Source organism: Musca domestica, unplaced genomic scaffold (assembly GCF_030504385.1).
Source record: "Musca domestica strain aabys unplaced genomic scaffold, Musca_domestica.polishedcontigs.V.1.1 5, whole genome shotgun sequence".
NCBI lineage: Eukaryota > Metazoa > Arthropoda > Insecta > Diptera > Muscidae > Musca > Musca domestica.
Genome location: NW_026712346.1, coordinates 26,236,925 through 26,243,934, shown reverse-complemented (window position 1 = coordinate 26,243,934; position 7,010 = coordinate 26,236,925). Strand labels below are relative to the sequence as shown.

The window sequence follows — 7,010 nt, the reverse complement described above, 5'->3', positions numbered from 1 at the left end:
TAAAAGATATTTTTACAAAATAAATAAAAAATAATTTGTTAAATATAAAAAATATTTTTTAAATTAGAACAAATATTTTTTAAATTAAAAAAAATATAAAAAAGTTTCAAGTTTCAAGTTTCAAGTTTATTTTTTCCATCCGATCTCTACACATAGTTATTTAATAACTTATTATCTAACAATAGCTCTTAAGTCTATGGCTTAAAATTACTTAGCATAATTCTTATTTTTCTAAGTTTATCTAATTAATACAACAAGGGGGGTCACATAGCTAATGTTACCTAACATTAATTCAATTAATCAATAAACATAAATGCAAAATAAATTTACATTAATAATTCCCCTAAAAAAAGATGTTTAAAAAAGAGGACTCTAACAGTTTTATAATTTTTGTTTCTTACATACTATATTAAAACTAAACTTAAATCTATTTATGCTACTTAATCTAATTTACATGCTACTATATACAATATATACAATTAAAGGACGTTACACCAGTTACTGGGCTATTTGGTAGACAGTGTCGTCAATGTCTAGCGAGCCGAACCTGCGATGATAGAAGAGGAGTGTGTCCTCTCTATATAGAAGACCTTCTTCATCTAGTGTAACTAAGCTACTCGGCGGCCTATAATTGGCCCGAATTAGCCTTTGTACATCAGTGTCGTGTAAAAGGCTTTCCCTAACTAAACTATTATCTAACGAAGTTGCCCGATCTAGGAATTTGAGGGCACTAGTCATTAGAAACTTATCTATGCGGGTGAAGTCTATGGAACTATATACTACCCTGTTGGGCGGTATGCGCCATATCCCATCTTCACCCTGTGTTGGCCTTAAGCCCAAGCAGGACCTAAGAATCCGTCTTTCCCATATGCGAAGCCTTTCCATTTGGTGGGAAGAGATCCCAAACCAAATAGGAAAGGCGTACGCAATTAATGGTCTAATAATCTGTTTGTAGATTAATAACCTAACTTCTACAGTCAGCCCTTCTCTTCTGCCGATGGCACGTTGATAGGTCCAAAATATGAATTTGACTTTTCTAAGTATAAAGTCAATATGTCTTACAAATTCAAATTTGCTATGAAAAATAACTCCCAAATATTTGACTTGGTCTGAATTTTTAATGGCTTCCCCTCCAATTGCAAGTGAAGGTTCGTACTGTCTGGCGCTACGGTACAGGTATTTCTTCTTGCCTTTGAAGGTTATAGCCTCACACTTATCGACATTTAAATGCATTTTCCAGGTTTGGAAGTATTCAGAGAGTTGCTCTAAATATGCATTCAGTCTGTTATTAGTATTCCCAGCGTGGGCTCCCGTAGCAGCGACAAATATGTCATCCGCATAAATCAGGAGTAAATGCCTATCAGGCGCACGTGGTATATCACTAATAAATATGTTGAAGAGAACGGGTCCAAGGAATGAGCCCTGTGGTACCCCGGCAGTTACTGCCCTTTCTGACGAAAGGTCATCCTCAACTTTTACCTTAAAACTTCTATTTGCTAAAAAGCTAGCTACCATTCTACATATATTAAACTCAAAGCCTAGCCTTCTCATTTTATATATAATGGCATTTTGCCATACGTTGTCGAACGCTCTGGCAAAATCTAAACTAACAGCAATAGTTATGTGTCTGTTATTTAGAGCTTTAGTCACATAGTCCCCTAAGACCATCAGGGCATGTGAAGTTGAATGACCCTGCCTGAAGCCAAATTGACTATCAGATAGGATTGCTCCTTCTTCTAACTTCTCTCTTATATCAGCGAGTAAAAAATACTCAAAAAGCTTCCCGAACGCTGAGAGTAAGCTAATTGGTCTATAACTACTGCATAATGTCGGGTCCTTGCCAGGTTTCAGGATGGGAATTGTAATTGCCCTTTTCCATGAAACCGGGAAATAGCCCAGATTTATACAGTGGTTGAAGATAATCGCTATATGTTTCCAGGCAGCGCCATCGGTCCTCCTTAACACAATGTCAGGGATTCCATCAGGTCCTGCGGATTTGCGATTAGATCTTCTTTTCAACCCTGCTCCGATATTGGGAGCTTTTAGGAATTTATTACTACGCCATGTATTTTCCTCACTTATTATGGAACCATCTGCAGTTAAGTTATCTGCAAATGTCACCAGTGGTGAGTTATCATTATAAATTAATACATCACTTCTAATAGCATTGCTGAAAGGAGTGGTATCGACGGCATCAGATTGTCCTTGAACAACATCCGCTAACATGTTAGCCTTTTGGCTAGACATGACTGCCGTGGTCCCATCGCTGCCGACGAGTTCTGGGATTTTGGCATGGCGGCTAATACCTGCTGCAGCCTTAACTTTACCGTACATACGCTCATTCACCTGGATTCCATTGAGGAATTGGACCCACTGAACTGTTTCGTATTCCGCAATTGCTCCTTGGATAATTCTATCCGCATTGCGAATTTCTGCCTTGAGAGTTATATACCTCTCAGGGTTTAGTGTACGGTATAATCTTCTCCGTAGAACTTTCTTTTGCCGGATAAGGTCTAGTATTTCTGGCGAAAGTCTACGGGGTCCTCTATTCCCAGAATATGTTCTAGGAATGGTGGACTCCATGGCATTTCGGAAAACCTCACTCGTGGCATCGATGCAAGCATCGATTTCCGAATGAGTGGCATTCCGATCTATAGGAAGTTGGCAGTTGGGAAGCTCTTCCGCAAATATCCTGTTGAATTGTCGTTTGTCCATTCTTCTATAGTTGAAGAAAGTCCGTCTAGGTCTACGTTCCGGTTCGTCCCCGTATACCGTCATTTTCAGCGCTCTGTGATCGGAATTACAGTCTACTGTTGTAATCCCTCGCCCCCCATTGTCATCAACATGGGTACTAGACGAAGCCAGACAGATGTCGATAAAGGATTGTGATCCAAAAGCGACCCTGGTCGGTCCGTCTGTGGGTATTACATTTAAATCTGGACAGCCGATTAGGAAATCAAAGACTATCCGTCCTCTTGTACATGTTTGGTCACCCCCCCAGCTAGTGTGTCTAGCATTGATGTCTGCCCCTACTATAACTTCCCCAGATCTAGCTAAGTCCCCAAGTGGTTCTAAGCTATTTATATTGAAAATCTCAGATGGCCTACAGTACATAGCCACTGCGTACAGTGGTGACCCGCCGGCCCTATAGATTCTAACACAAGTACACTCGACGGGTCCCAAATCAAGTGGTACTCTTTCACATCTTATGTTTTCTCTTACTAGTATAGCGGTACCCCCACCCCTCAAATCACTCCTATACTGTAAGAAACTAACATATCCTCCTATCTCAAATCTGTGGTTTTGAGATAGTTTGTGTTCTGCCAACATCATGACCTCCGGCTGATGCTCATCGAGAAATAGACGGAGGTAGTGCCTCTTATGTCTCGATACAACAGAGTTAATGTTGGCAAATATAAATGTAGAAGACCTAACCATTTATACCTAGCATGCCTACCAAGGAGACCATGGCTTTAGCCTGGTTTGCCTTGTCCTTACTCTTCAGTTCTTCCGAAAATTGGCGAACCTGCATGACAGATGTCAAGAAATCTTTACCAAAGATTTCGTTACAGAGTTCGTCAAAAAGCGTGAAGGCACTGACTACTTTGTCTAGCGATTGCTCGCCCAGAGCCATGTTGGCTTTGGGTAGACCCAAAGTTGTGTTAGCTTTGGGTTGAGCTGTAACCACATTGGCTTTTGGTTGCTGGCCTAAAGTCAGATTAGCTTTAGGAGCAGCTTTAGCCGATGTTGCAGAAGCAAATGATACATTAGGCTGTATCTTGCCACTGTCTTTAGGGAAACTGGCCTTGGGCACAGTTTCCACTGCCTTAGCAAACTTGCCTTCAGCTGCTTTTGCCAAAAGCTTCAGGCGTGTTGGACAGTCGCGAGCGTTCGCAGCGTGTCCAGTGCGGTTGCATTTGAATGCGTAATCTGGCCGCATTGTTACTTTACCTGTAACTGGGTCAGTTACAGGTATCATTGTGGGCTTATTAACGCCCTTGGGTATTTTGCACTTACCAGGACCATGGTCCCCAGCGCACTTAACGCAGCAGTAAGGCATACCACAATTAGTTGACACATGGAAGTGCCGTTGGCAGTTATGGCACTGTGTCAACCCCTTCTTTTTGTCTTTACGAACGACAATGCCGTTCGTGAAAAGACGCTTTACCTTATAAAGTCCGTTGATGTCCGAACCTTTGTCCAGGTGCACTAGCCACTTGTTACCACCCAACTTTACTACACGCTTTACCTCTAGGTATATAGGTAAAGCTTTTAGTCCTGCTTCTACGTCTTTTACGTCGTAAGAGTCAGGCAATTTTTCAATGACAACCGAATATATCGATTGTCCCTTTGGTGTAAAGGTATAAAAGTTTATACCTTGTTCCACCAATAGTTCACGGACGTACTGATGTTCTTCCAATGTCAGGACTTGGAAGTTGGAAATTTTTCTGTTTACTATTGAAATAGTAAACTTGTCATGACCTAGTTTGGAAATTACTAGGTCATTTAGTGCCTTGACATTGGCGTTGTATACCGAAATAGGTGGTGGAAGTTTCGACTTACCTGCCCCTTTAGGTGTAACGCCCTTTCGTTGGCTGGAACCAGCATTATTTGCTGTTTTGCTGCCTTTTCCATTGGTAGTTGCTGCTGGTTTTTTAGAAACTGCGGCAACCTCCTTCCCTCCTCCAGGTAGTATGGGCTTCTTGCCTACCTGTGATGGCGCACGGCATGCTACCATCGATACCTGTGGCACTGGCGGTGTGACCACGGACTGCTCTGCTAGCGGCGCGGTAGCAGTATCCACCTCCATGGTGGCCTCTTCAACAATTGTTGGTGATACCAAATTGGCATCACTGATTTTTAAGGAGTTTTTCTTCTCCAATCGTTCCACTTCACGTTTATATGAAGCTTCTCTTTTTAACATTGCCTGGAATTCCCGGGCATTCTCATCTTGCCTCTCCTTGAGAGCATTGAAGTCTGTCAGGAGGGCTATGTACTTCTGCTCAATAGTTTGAAGAGCTTTTTTCAATTCTGCATTAGCAGCTTCTAACTTCATCGACTCGTATGTGTCGTCTCGGTCGCATTTGCAGTGTTTGCGTTTTTTGCCTTTTTTCGCCTTAGGCGATATTGACAACACTGCTTGTCCATAGGAATTGTTGCCAAATCCATTGCCTGCTTCTAGGCGTTTGTCGTTTGGTGCCACATCGAAGGCACCATCCACAGCATTGCCATCACCAATTTTGCTAGTGATGGCACCAACCATCTCGTCGTTGGTCGATTTGTAGTTAGTAACACCAGTACCAACTGCAGCATTGCCAATTTGGTTTCTCCGACAGCAGATGAGATCATCAAATGCCGACGGCAAAACACAAAAACACACCTCTTACTAGGTAGCGGCCAAAGTTTGAAACAACTTTTATCCCTAAAAGTTGACCACTAAACACTTCACTTTTTATTTTTTCACTGTTCACCGATTTATTTTTATCCGATGTATGTCTTCACGCGACCACAGCACAACACAGAATACGCGGTGTTCCCAAGCGGTCCCCCATCTAAGTACTAACCGCGCCCGACGCTGCTTAATTTCGGTGATCGGACGAGAACCGATGTCCTCAGCGTGGTATGGTCGTTGGTAAAGAAGCATAGTTTATTTTGCTTCATATGCCTAACAGTGAATGCTATATTAAGACAACGTCTTTTGAGTGTTGAACATACACACGAACGAATAAGGGATTGTATGCTTGTTTCGATTAAGGGAAATAAACAGTTTCTTACAAGTATGAAATAAAAATATTTCAAAGATGAACCTTAAAATTATTTTTAAAACAACTTTAAAGGAAATATTAGATGCAAATAAATATGTTTTATACTTTATTTTTCAAAATAGAGAAAATAAATCTTATATTGTTATTTTTAAACCATAAAAGAAAAAATATTTTACAACGTTCAAAAATATGTTTAGCTGAAAATCAATACATTATATTCATTAGCTATTCAAAGTAACGTTATTTTTTTTTGTTTTTTTTTTTTTTTTTTTTTTTTTGAATTAAAAAAATAAAATAAAAGCTATTTAAAAGATATTTTTACAAAATAAATAAAAAATAATTTGTTAAATATAAAAAATATTTTTTAAATTAGAAAAAATATTTTTTAAATTAAAAAAAAATATAAAAAAGTTGGACAATGCCAACAACACGCGGTGTTCCCAAGCGGTCCCCCATCTAAGTACTAACCGCGCCCGACGCTGCTTAATTTCGGTGATCGGACGAGAACCGATGTACTCAGCGTGGTATGGTCGTTGGCAAAGAAGCATAGTTTATTTTGCTTCATATGCCTAACAGTGAATGCTATATTAAGACAACGTCTTTTGAGTGTTGAACATTCAGTGTTGTGCTTTCTTTAAGTGAAGATCTACTAATAGTGAAATAATAGTGAAATACTAGTGACTAAAAGTGAACAATATCTTTTAAGAACTATACAAAACTGTGCCATAAATTAATTTTGTGTGTGCCTTAATAATAATAAACAATTTTGGAGATAAAATTTTGCTTTCAAACTTGGGCAAGGCATTTCTGCCAAGATCCCTAAAAAAGCAAGAAGCGCATATAAGGGCGCAAAATGGACAATTCTGAATTATATACTGATAATGGTAGCACTACTGCTACTGAAAGTGCTAAAATTGATACTTCAAAGAAGAAACATAGAAAAAGAAAAAAAGATAAAACTGGTGCAAGTGACAGTGATATGGAAGCACAATATGAAAATATTAAACTTAAAGCAATAATCGATCAATTAACAAAAGACCGGGAAATTTGCTACGCCCGAATCAAAGAACTTGAATTAACATTAAAATCATATATTGAAAAAAGTGAATTTAATAAGATAAAGAACAATAATCTACCCCCAAACAATGATCAACCACAATTCAATATACAATCGCATAACATAAATCCACCACCAAACAATATTCAACCACCAATCAATATTCAACCACCAAACAATAATCAACC

The 7,010-nt window shown here is 39.3% G+C and overlaps 1 non-coding gene and 1 pseudogene across 1 annotated transcript; both read right to left on the bottom strand.

Moving 5' to 3' along the window:
* Positions 1–5,515: 5,515 nt before the first annotated feature.
* Positions 5,516–5,634, bottom strand: LOC131805246 (5S ribosomal RNA; annotated as a pseudogene).
* Positions 5,635–6,184: 550 nt separating this feature from the next.
* Positions 6,185–6,303, bottom strand: LOC131805244 (5S ribosomal RNA). Its single transcript, XR_009343594.1, has one exon. It is a non-coding gene; the product is annotated as a 5S ribosomal RNA (ribosomal RNA).
* Positions 6,304–7,010: the final 707 nt, after the last annotated feature.